Source organism: Panthera leo, chromosome A1 (genome assembly GCF_018350215.1).
Source record: "Panthera leo isolate Ple1 chromosome A1, P.leo_Ple1_pat1.1, whole genome shotgun sequence".
Taxonomy (NCBI): domain Eukaryota; kingdom Metazoa; phylum Chordata; class Mammalia; order Carnivora; family Felidae; genus Panthera; species Panthera leo.
Genome location: NC_056679.1, coordinates 132,858,735 through 132,871,067, shown reverse-complemented (window position 1 = coordinate 132,871,067; position 12,333 = coordinate 132,858,735). Strand labels below are relative to the sequence as shown.

At 40.7% G+C, this 12,333-nt stretch overlaps 1 protein-coding gene across 9 annotated transcripts in view; it reads right to left on the bottom strand.

The window, feature by feature from the left end:
* ERBIN (erbb2 interacting protein) overlaps positions 1-10,980 on the bottom strand; it is a 128,911-nt gene extending 117,931 nt beyond the window's left edge. For all 9 annotated transcript variants that reach the window (XM_042940382.1, XM_042940390.1, XM_042940401.1 and 6 more), the window contains exon 1: positions 10,485-10,980. The gene's annotated coding sequence lies outside the window, so the exon portion shown is untranslated. The remainder of the gene's footprint in view (positions 1-10,484) is intronic.
* Between the last annotated feature and the right edge of the window lie 1,353 nt (positions 10,981-12,333).

Here is a 12,333-nt window from a genome sequence, read left to right as displayed (position 1 = left end):
GTTCAGAGAACATATAACACACTGATATGAGTATCTCTAGAAGATGGGATTATGGTTTGCTATATGGTTCTGTATTTGAATTTTTATTATCAGAAAAAAATTTACCATAATTTTTAGCCCTTTGCCTACCAAAAGCCTCTCACTGCTTTGTACCTTACCAGCCTTCCTAGCCTACCTTAAAATATCTCACTCTATAGATACTTAAAGGAAAGAACTGATAGAAGTAGTACTGATTTCAGTAACTAACGTCAAGAAGAAAATTCCCAGGGTTTCTGGCTTGGGGATGGTTTTCAAAAGAGCAGACAAGACACTATGTTGATATCAAGTATCTCTGACAAATCAAAGTGCGTCTACTATACACAGCTTCTGTTATTCTGCAGTTACTCCCAGGATAATTAACAAAATCTTTGAAGTTCCCAGAGATTAACAGGACATCCAAAGAATTTATGTGCTGCTGCCAGGATCCTTATCTTTTCCTAGAAGACTAAGAGTAAATCTTAATTGCAGTCACAAAAAGATATCCTAGTATACTTCTTAAATCACTTCAAAATCTCCAGGGATGGGGAAGTCAAACCAACTTACTCTAGGCTAAGTGATAGCCTTGGCAAGGAAATTACAGGTTTCTTGCATTGGTCCTAATACAAACAAAACAATCTGATCCCTACCTATCCCTCCAGACTCTAGATTTAGTCTAAGGTTCAAAATTCCAAGGACATCATTAACAAGAAGATAGATCCATGCATCAAACTTTGGAATCATGCAAACCATACAACCTCAATGTGGAACACAGTTACATCAAAATCACTGTACTCTACTAAAAGTGAGCTCCAACATTACCTCCACAAGGACATACCAGGGTAAACACTAAAAGGACTGACTCTTTCCAGCCACTTTTCACATAGTAACCTGGGATTACTAAGGAATGAAATATTTCATCTAAATGTATTGTAACAAATACTACACTTTAGAATTTTATCCCTTTAGAAATACTTTGAAAATTAATTTGACCACAGAGCTTCTATCTGAAATGTCTGTGTGAATAAATGTTTACTTCATCTCCCTCATCAAAAAAAGTATAGAAACAAAACTAGTTCTCGGTGTCAAAGATAAATTCAACTATGGAAAGGGAAAACACAAGAAATGAACCCTGTTGCATTGCATCAGAATTGGATGTATTGTTAAGAAATCATTTTACATTTATTGAAATATACTCGTGGGGTACCTGGGTGGCTCAGTCAGTTAAGCAGGCAAATCTTGATTTCACCTCAGGTCATGATCTCACCGTTTATGAATTTGAGCCCCATATCAGGCTCAGTACTGAGTGCGGAGCCTGCTTGGGATGCTCTCCCTCTCCCTCTCTCTGCTCCTTCCTCGCTCACACCCTCTCTATCAAAATGAATAAATAAAACTTAAAAAAAAAAAAAAAGAAATATATGCTAAATGTGAATGTATATGTGTGTACATATAAAAATATCCCTTAGCTGGAGCGCCTGCATGGCTCAGTTGGCTGGGCATCCGACTCTTGGTTTCAACTCAGGTCATGATATCACGGTTCATGGGTTCGAGGCCTGCATCAGGCTCCACGTTGACAGTGCAGAGCCCGCTTGGAATTCTTTCTCTCTCTCTCTCTCTCTCTCTCTCTCTCTCTCTCTCTCTCTCAAAATAAATAAATAAGCTTTAAAAAAGAAAAAAATATCCCCTAGCTTTATATACAAAGAAGGCCTGAGGGCAGCAACACCCCAAGAGCAATGAACTGCTAAGATCTTGGCTTCTAAGTACCATTTTCCCCTAAAAATAACTGACACTAGTTGAACAGTAACTCTGGAACACCATATTATGCTAAATACAAAGAAGTACTCAAGAAGGCAAGTTTAACAACAAGGAAAAAAGTAAAATAAACCAGCTGGAAGGGGTTCTCACTAGACAAATCAAGAACAATTTGAGTATCAAAATAAATGATAATGGATTATAACCCAGAGAATGGAATAGCTAACCATGATCCATGTAGATATAAATAAGTTAAAAATAAGAAACAAAATGTTTACATAGTTCCAAAGTATCTACCCCCCCCAAATATTTATTAATTACAAATGAGGAAAGGATACCTTGACATAGGAGGTATCTGGTAATTACAACTATAATCACATAATCAATGACTATCATCAATAACAGGAAAACTGAAATTGCCTACCACCTGATAAAAGGCAAGGAGAAGAATACAGCATCACTTCCATGGTAACCCTGCCAAAGATCTGATCATAAATATATAAATTTAATCAAGGATCTAATGAAAATCTGATCAAAGATCTAATCATAAAGACATCACAGACTCTACAAAATAACTAGATCTATAATCTTCAAAAGTGCCAAATCCTTGAAAGTAAACACAGAAACTGGATTAAAAGAAATTAAAAGACGTCACAACTAAATGTAATCCAAGATTCTAAAGTGGATCTGTTTGCTTTAAAAGACAGAGGGACACTGGTGAGATTTAGCTGTTAGTAACGCATTCTTTGTTAACTTCCTAATTTTGATAGTTATAATGTTGTTACATAGCATAATGTCCCTATTTGTAAAAAAAAATAAACATTAAAGTATTAGGGGGTAATAGACTATCTACTGGGTAGGCAACTTACTGTCATACAGTTCAGGAACACAAAAGTTCTTTGTATTATGTTTCCAACTTTTCTGTATATTTGTCATTATTCCAAACTTTTAAATATGAAAGAAAAATTACAAAAAATCTATAGCAGTATCAGGGAGGGGTATATCTACAGATAATAACATAGAATGGAATTTGTAAAGAATCCAAAATGAATGGGGGTGGGGAGATTACAACAGAACACAACACATATGAGGAACCACATACACAAAAGAAGCATAAAGAGGGATCTCCAAAAAGAGTAAGTTTCCTTACCAAGAAGGATCAGGAGAAGTGTGTCCTGGGCAGTGAGCCAGGTAATAAAACCATAGAAGAACAGCTGCATGGTTAAGGCCTCCAGCAAGCTCTCTGTACTGTGGGAGATCTGACACTTGGGCAGGATAATTGTGAAAACAGTGGAATATTATCCCCCTGAGGGACAGGAAACACGTGTAAGAGGACAAGCTACCCACATAGCCTAAAGGAGAAAGCCATTACCTAAATAAATACACCAAAGCCAGAATAACAGGGATTTACATGGGCTGGGGGAATACCATGAAATGACCAATACCATGCAATCTGGACCATAATAGAAACCTTTAACCACAATGAAAACTCTGACACTTTAGGAAAAACCAGAAGCAGGATGGATATACCAAGCACAAAAAGATCAAATCTCCTATACTGTTAATAGAGGGGGAAAAAAAGAGACCACGTACAAAGTTTTATCTCAGAGATTCAACAGGTTACAAGTAAACCAAAAACAAAACTACAAAGAAAAAATCAACTCCTATGAAAAAGCAAGAGTTCCCAGAATCTCTATTCTTCCCACTACATAAAGTAATTGAAAAGAACTGAAGACCAAATTGATGAGCTAAAATATCAAGGCTCAGGATTCTTTCAGAATGTAATACCAGCACACAGACACACACACACACACACACACACACACACACACACTCTCTCTCTCTCTCTCTCTCTCTCTCTCTCTCTCTCTCTGTCTCTCTCTCAAAAGAAGTTATGAAAGCTCCATAAATCCCAACATTCACCTAAAGTTTTCAAAGTGCAAAGTGTGCTCCACGGACCTTGGAAGTCCTAAGACACTTTCAAAGCGTCTTCAAGATCAAAACGACTTTCATAATAATACTGAAACATCATTTGCCCTTTCCCATTATATCAACAGCAATGGTGCAAAAATATGGTGGGCAAAATTGCTAGCACCTTAGTGAAAAGGCACTGGCATCAAGCTATACAAGCAATACTTCATACTCCCAGAGTTCTTTTTTTTTCCAAGTTTTTATTTAAAGTCCAGCTAGTTAACATACAGCAAAATATTAGTTTTAAGGGGGCACCTGGGTGGCTCAGTTGGTTGTGCGTCTGGCTTCGGCTCAGGTCATGATCTCACAGTTTGTGAGTTCAAGCCCCACGTCAGGCTCTGTGCTGACAGCTCAGAGCCTGGAGCCTGTTTTGGATTCTGTCTCCCTCTCCCCTGCTCGTGCTCTGTCTCTTTCTCTCTCTCTCTCTCAAAAATAAATAAACATTAAAAAAAATTTTTTTTAAATATTAGTTTTAGGTGTGGAATTTAGTGATTCATTACTTGTAACACCCAGTGCTCATCCCAAGTGCCGTCTTTAATACCCACCATCTGTTTAACCCACACCTCCCCTCCAGTATTATCAGTTTGTTCTCTATAGTCAATTTCCAGATTCTTTTTAAGTGCCACTTTCAATTAATATCTTTAATAAAGCAGTAAAAAATAATTTTACAGAGCACCTGGGTGGCTCAGTCAGTTAAGCGACAGACTCTTTATATCCACTCAGGTCATGATCTTACTGTACATGAGTTGCAGCCTCACCTTGAGCTCTGTACTGACAGTGTGGAGCCTGCTTAGGATTCTCTCTCTCTCCCTCTCTCTCTGGCCCTCTCCTCTCTCTCTCTCAAAATAAGTAAATAAACTTTAAGAAAAATAATTTTGGGGAGCCTGGGTGACTCAACAGGTTAAGTGCCCGACTTCAGCTCAGATCATGACCTCACAGTTCAAGAGTTGGAACCCAGCATTGGGCTCTGTGCTTACAGTTCAGAGCCTGAAGCCTACTTCAGATTCTTTGTCTCCTTTTCTCTCTCTGCCTCTTTCCCACTCACACTCTGTCTCCCTCTCTCTCAAAAAATAAACATTAAAAATAATGATTTTATTGGGGCACCTTGGTGGCTCAGTCAGTCGAGCGTCTGACTTTGGCTCAGGTCATGGACTCACAGTTTGTGGGTTTGAGACCCGTGTCAGGCTCTGTGCTGACAGCTCGGAGCCTGGAGCCTGCTTCAGATTCTGTGTCTCCCTCTCTCTCTGCCCCTCGCCTGCTCATGCTCTGTCTCTCTCTGTCTCTCAAAAAATAAATAAATGTTAAAAAAAATTTTTTTAAATAATAATTTTATTAAATCTTAACTATTTAATAGATGTCTTTGTCACATTTTATGTGAAGGAATGGCAATGTTGAGGAAAAGCACTTATATAATTACTTCAAATTATGAGCTAAATTAGCCTTTTTCTCATGAAACACCATTTTGACCTAAAAGAACAAATGACAAAACTATGCTTGTAGACTTAGGAATCTGAAAGACATTTTCTCAAAAATAAACCAACTAAGCCTGCAACTTCAAGGGAAACACACTAACAGTATCTGTTACCAATGATTAATATTCAAACTTCCAAGTGAAAATTTAGAAATGTGGAAAATGTTTACCTGTCACCCTGAACTTGACAGCTTCACAATACTAGACTTTTTTGATGGAATTAGTGGGGATATTAACAATTTTTTTCTTTTGTTTGTTACTACCTAGTAAAATGCATCAACATTTGGAACACATATAACTCAATGAACCAGTATTTCTCAAACAACGTCACAAAATCATAAGCAGGTAAAAGATTCACTCAAAGTGCAAGATAAACCAAAGGATTTTCAGATAACAAGATATGGAAAATTCAGTGATATACTGTTAGAATGGGCACTGAAGCTATCCTTTAAGAAATTTTGGTGTGGTATCAAGGAATATCCACCATATCTAAAAAGGCTATGAAAATACTCCTTCCTTTTCCAACCACATAACTGTATAATGCTGGATTTTCTTCATATACCTCAACCAAAACAACATATTATAAGATTGAATATATAAGTAGATACGAGAATCAAGCTGTTTTCTACTTAACCAGACATTAAGAGACTTACAAAAATATTTAACAGTGTCACTCTTTTTGCTTAAGATTTGTTTTGGAAAATAGTTTTGTTTTATTTTATTAAATTGATGTCATCATAACAAGTAATGGTTTATGGTTTTTAAACAAACTGGTATTTAAAATTTTCTAATATGGAAAATAAAATAAATATAACCCACAAAAACCAAAGCTCAGTGAAGTTCTCAGTAATTGGTAAGAGTATAAATGGATCCTAAGAACAAAAAGTTTGGAACAGTTGCCTTAGGTCTACTACTATTATTTGTAATTATACTATGCTATAATAGAGTGAATTTGCCAAAGGACAAATGCAATGTATAAGGCACACTGTCCCAAAGCAAGTTGTCTGAGACTACCCTATTTCCTAAGTTATTCAGTCTTCTCTCCGTTTTCATATTCCTCTGGATAACACCAAAGGTCATATTTCACAGGCTGCCTTTCTCACTCCTAGTACAGCAAAAAGCCAGCAAACCATTCACTACGTACCAAAAATGGGCTCTGAATAAAGATGTCCCTAGAATTGATGTCCCCAAATATTACCACACCTACTTTGACTACTTGTCTTTTTATTTTCTACTTTTTCATACTACATTCTATATATGTAAAATCATGAATAATCTCTAGATAGTGTTGTTTACTAACTTAATTTTTAGATAATCTATTGTCTTACATACTATAATTTATAAAGCCTGCAAGCTTTATAAAGCTTCAACCAATGGTACCTGGAACAAAATTTAAAGTGACAAGAATTAAATGATGATAGATTTCCACTGTGCTTATTTCATAAAAACAAAGGAAGGCAATTTCAAAATTTTAGGACAGAAAAGACATCTAACTTGAGAGGTAGGACAGAAAGGAAAGGAACAAAACGGAGAAGAAAAACACAGAGATATAAGCTTGTATGTTTTAAGAGGTCAAAAGCATAATCAAACAAGAAGGTATAGGGGTTTGTACAGAGTCTTAATACAGTCATTAACCTGATGTTATCTGAACAGGTAACTCCAGGGGTATTCAAAAAACAAACAAAAAAAGAGTTCAGTAAACATAAATAAAAACAAAATATATTAATGAGCATCAGGTTAAAACACTGGCATGTAAACTGAATAGGAATGCAAAAGAGATACTTATAATTAAATGGGGCATATAAATTTTTTCTCTTTTTTTTTTTTTTTAAGTTTTTAAATTTATTTTGAGAGAAAGAAAGAGCACACAAGCAGGGGAGGGGCAGAGAGAAGGAGAGAGGATCCCAAGCAGGCTCTGCACAGTCAGCACAGAGCCCGAGGCGGAAACTGAACTCACTAAACCTGAGATCATTACCTGAGCAGAAACCAAGAGGATGCTTAAGCAACTAGATCTACCCAGGTGCCCCCGAATAAATTTTTTTCTACTATATTGTGAACAGTTTTCTTAGGTGATGAGTATGGACTCCAAGTTTAGAAAACAGGAGAAGGACAACATATCAAAAAACAACAGCTGAACATGGAAAAAATAGGGGAAGTCAAAGAACTGAACCAGAAAAATAGGAAGCTAAAGAAATTAGAAAAGAAAGCGTAATAACAGCTTTTTTACAATTAGGAAACATAAGACTGAGCAGAAAGCTAAAGGTAAATCTGAACAATGAGTGTAGCATGGGGTCAAGAGTTAGTGATGAAAGGCACCAAGAAAGAAACAAAAAATGTGGAGTCAGGGGATCAGAAGTGCTGAGCTTATTTCCTTACAAAATTCAAAAGTATGTATTATAGAGCATAATTCATGTACACATTTCTATGGCAAGAGCAAACTGTACATGCAAAAACTGAATCATCTATTTTGAACAGCAAAGCACAAGTACAATTAATGTTGTCAGGAAAGGAAAAGAGAAAGACCTCTTTAGAAGAAAAGCACCTAACAGGGAAATAGATGGGCAATGGAAAGAGTCAAAATGAAAAATGCAAGCAACAAAGCATGTTTAAAAAGAATCTGGCTACACAGCACTCACAAAAAAGAAAATTACTTTGCTATCCAACATCACTAAAATACTGCATAAAGCCAAATACTTTGTAAACACTGCCATAATCTATTCTAAACCCAAACAGCTTAGACTCTAAATTATGTTACCTATAAACATTTAAAATAAATACTGAAATATGCACCTAATTTTCTGAAATTATTGCTTCTTTAAGTTATCATTTACTACAAAGAGTTCAATATCACTATTGAATTAAAAGTAAATTTAGACATTTATTAATGATATATGTATAATTTCTCTAACTACAGTTATCACTTCATTAAGAAATAGCATGCAATAAAAATTTGGTTTCCATATTTGAACCACTGTAAGCTTTTCATACAAGCGTGCAATAGTTTCACCTCAAATAGCAGATGGACTTCATACTATTTGAATTAATTAGTTGAAGGATTAAGGTTATCACTATTGAAAACTCCTAAGTACCTTCCATAAAGAGTGACATGAAATATGTATCTTGGGCAATGTAAACAAAACCTTTGGAAGTACTCTAGATTTGCCAATTTAATCTAAGAAAACCCATAGAATGCTAAGAAGAATACTCAAAATGAAAGGTCACTTGAAAATATTTTAACTGATTATCATCTTTCTTTAACCTCTTTTCACACCATGATCACATTTTAAACAAGGATTTGAAAATATGTACACTTTGACAATAGCATAAAGCTTAAAATTCATTAAGTTAATTCGGGACTAAACTAACAAAATTCTCAGTAAACCACAAAGTAAATTTTGCCTTTATGGGACAAAAGGAATCAAAGGTTCTATAAAGGTGAACATTTCACATTTTTAAAGTGTGCTGTCTGTATCTAAACTTACTTCTGATCCCTCAAAAAAAAAAAAAATCAAGAACTTGATCTAAAAACAGGGTTTTAAGCAGTCATTTCCAAGTGCTACTATACTTTTCACTTGTAAAATTTACTAATGCAGAGAAACATCTTCACAAAGTGATAATTCTCTATAAAAGACTTGCTCTATTAAGGCTCTGTTGCTCTGAGGCCAAGGATAAGCCATATAAGGAAAATGAAGTTCAATGCCATCTATTTTCTTCTGCTCTTTCAGATGCCCAAGAATAACCTCTCTCCTTGCCTAACATTACGTTCCAAAATTACAAAGCAGATCAGTTATACACTTTAAATTCCTTGATAAAGCTACTTGGACCTAACAGGAATGACCTGATGGTTCACAATCTTACCAATACAAATAAATAAAACAAACAAACAATTTTTATAAAGGATCTCCAGAGACTACACTCTGGGGGAACAAAATCACAATATATATTAACAGATAGTCAAAAGACTCCCATTTTGAAATGTACTTAACATAATAACAAGTTGTGAAATTATTTGATCCTGCTCTCCAAAGCTAGCTTTTCTCTGAACTAAAGAATGCCAACTATTTTTCATGGGGTAGCATGAGCAAACTAGATATTAATTTATAGCTGAAATATAATTACCAACAGGATGCCAGACGTATTCAATATTTATTCAAAAGCACAGTATTACACCTCCTTTACCACAAAAGTACTGAGAAAAACAAAATTTAAGCCTAACAAAACACCAATAAAGAAGCCAATTGTGTTTGTTGCGAAGAAACTCCCTTTTATCTATAAAGACTACCGATTGGTTTAGAAGTGTTTGTAACTGACTGGCGGAATGTCTCCCATGCTTCACTAATTCCTGCCCCCAGAGTAGGTACCTATCACTTACTAGGCAGAACCGGCCAAAACATTTGGGCCACTACCAAAATGTAAACACTGTACTATTCAAAAAGGACAGATGTTTATTACAATCAATATGACTCTCATGAAAATCGTTTTAAGCATTTTACTTCCCTTTCTATACGTTCTGGTCTTAACTGCAGAGAAACCCTAACAGATCAAACTACTTTGTTCTTTAATTACAACTCTATCCGTAATACTTAACTACTCTCCCCTACTCCTACTTAGGTCAGTTATAAGAAAAATTACGCAGGCGCTTGCTTTCGATTAATTAACCAAACAAGTATTATATGACTGGAAGTGTCTGAAAGGAACCAGTTACTGAAGAAATACATTATCCAGCTAAAAAAACACAAAGAATAGCAAAGTTCATTTGTTTACAAAATCCAACCAAATACATCTCTAAGGGCTGAAACTAAAACAACAACAACTATATATATAATTAACGCAGAAGTCAAATAATCGGTAGCAGGATAAACAAATGTGGCAGCCATCTCGTCAACAGTAAATCCGTCGCTGCAGAGACCTAACTTTTTTCCAAAACACAAGTTGCCAGGTTCAGCAACTTAATAAAAACTATACATTGCGTATGTTCTAGGAAACTAAAACTTCTGGACCTAGTGCTGAACAAAGGCACTCTTTCTTCCGATTGCTCAAAACTTTTCGTCTCACCACATTCTTACAATCTCTTCTAAAGTAACCAGAGTCTTTCTACCAGATGGTAGAAAGGAGGAAAAATCAGTTCTACTCTTTAGCACCTGAAAGACTATCCAGTCCGACACTACAAAAGATTAATCTAGGGCAACTTGGGAAGAAGTGAGAAACACTAAAGTATCCTCTCTTTCCCGGCCCAAGAGCTTTTTAACTCTTAGACGCTTTTCGTGAAAATTACCTTTCGGTCGGGCAGTGTCTCAGGGCAGCTTTTTCAAGGCTTCGCCTGACATGATTTCCTTCCCTTCATTAGTCACTTTGGATCCAGCCGAATTTCTCTCTCCGGTGAGAGCGGATGTGGAGTGGCCTCCCGCAGTAGGACGAGTAGGTGGCTTTGGAGGGGGTTGGGAAACGCGCCGGTTTCCTGGTCTCGAGTTATGCAGGAGTTTCCCAGCCCCAACTAGGATCTCCGCCGAAAAAAAACTTTTCACTCGTGACACCGCCCGGAATTACCGTGCGAAACTCACTTCCTGCCTTGGCGCAGAAGCAGAATCCAGCTCGGTCCAGGGGAACCCGGAAAACCAGCTCCGCGCGCGCCGGGGAGGGGGAGGGCACGGGGCCTCAGCCGAGAGCCTCGGGCTCCGGGCACCCGGCGCGCCCCGCACACCCGACGGCGGCGGAACCCGGCCGGCAGGGGCCAAGATGCCGCCGGGGCGCTGGGCGAGCCTCGGCCGCGCTAGGCCGCCAGCTCCTCCTCGCCGCCGCCCCCAGAGCCGGGCGGTGGGGTTATTGTCTCGATAGAGCCTGCCGCGCCCTTCGCCCGCGCCGCCGCCGTCGCCGCCGCGGCCGCCCGGGGCCGGAGCCGAGGGGCCGGGCAAGCTCGAAGGCGGCCCCCTCCCCGGGCAGTCTGTCGGGCCGTCCGTTCTTCCGTCCGTCCCTCCCCGCCTTTTCTACTTGCCCTCGAACCCTCTTCTCCTCCCTCTCCCGTTTTCCCGCCGCCGTCCCTTCGCTCCCCTCCTCGTTCTTCTTCCCCGGCGACGGTGGCTCCCCGGGGAAGCGCAGGAGGTGGGGGCAGGCGGCGGCTGGGTCTCCTCACGAGCTCGCGGGGCCGCGGCAGGGGCCGAGGCTGCGTCCCGCGCCGCCGCGCCACATTCACTCGAGCGAGAGACTGCGAGGGGAGGGGAGGGGTGGGAGGGGAGGGAGAGAGAGGAGAGAAAGGAGGAGGAAGGGAGCTGGGGCGGAGGGGAGTTACTGCCTCACAGGCCGCGGCGGCAACAGCGCCACCGCCCCAGCGGTGAGGGGGAAGAGACTGCGCGCGACTGCTCCTTGGCGGGGGCGGGGCGGCCTCCCGCCGGCTTCGCCTCAACCGCCAACTGCCGGGCTGGAGGCCGGCGCGAGCCAGTCACCGCGCGCGGGGGCGGCGCGGGCAGACGTCGGCGGCGGCTGCGGCGGGGGGCGGCGGGGGGCGGCGGGGGGCGGTGGGCCCGGGGCCTTGCGGGGAGGGGCCGGCGGCGGCGGCAGCGGCGAGGGGGGTTCGTGTGCGAGGCGCGGCGTCAGGCCCTCTCAGGCCCAGGCCCGGGGAGGCCTGCCTGCCGCCCCCAGCCTCCTGAGGTGGGGGGACGCTGGCGACGCCGACCCCGACTCCTCCGCCACCAGCGGTGGAGACTGAGAGCCCCCGGGCCTCCGACGTCCCCGGCCGACTGAGTTTCCTTTATACGACAGTAGTCGATGCGTAGGGTTCAAGTCCAGCCCGATTTTAAGGCTGCAGGTATGTCTTTCAACTGCAGCACTCCAACTTCCTCTAATGGCACGCTCAGTTTGCAGGAAACCACAGCGGCGGCTCGGTGGAGCTTCCCACGCTGGCCCTTGCTCAGAGCTTGCTCGCACTGTAAAGCAGCTGGGGCTTCTCCAAGTCTCAGCCTCACACCGGCGAGGAGACAAAGCTGGCGCTGGGAGGGGGAAAATGGCCCGCGAAATTGCCTCAAGATAGTGCCTTTGTTAGAGGAAGCGTTGGACACACTCCGAATGCGACGTAGGCTTCCAACCTCAGCGGTTTCGGTGGTGCAGTCTTGAATTGCGCTGGCCCTAAT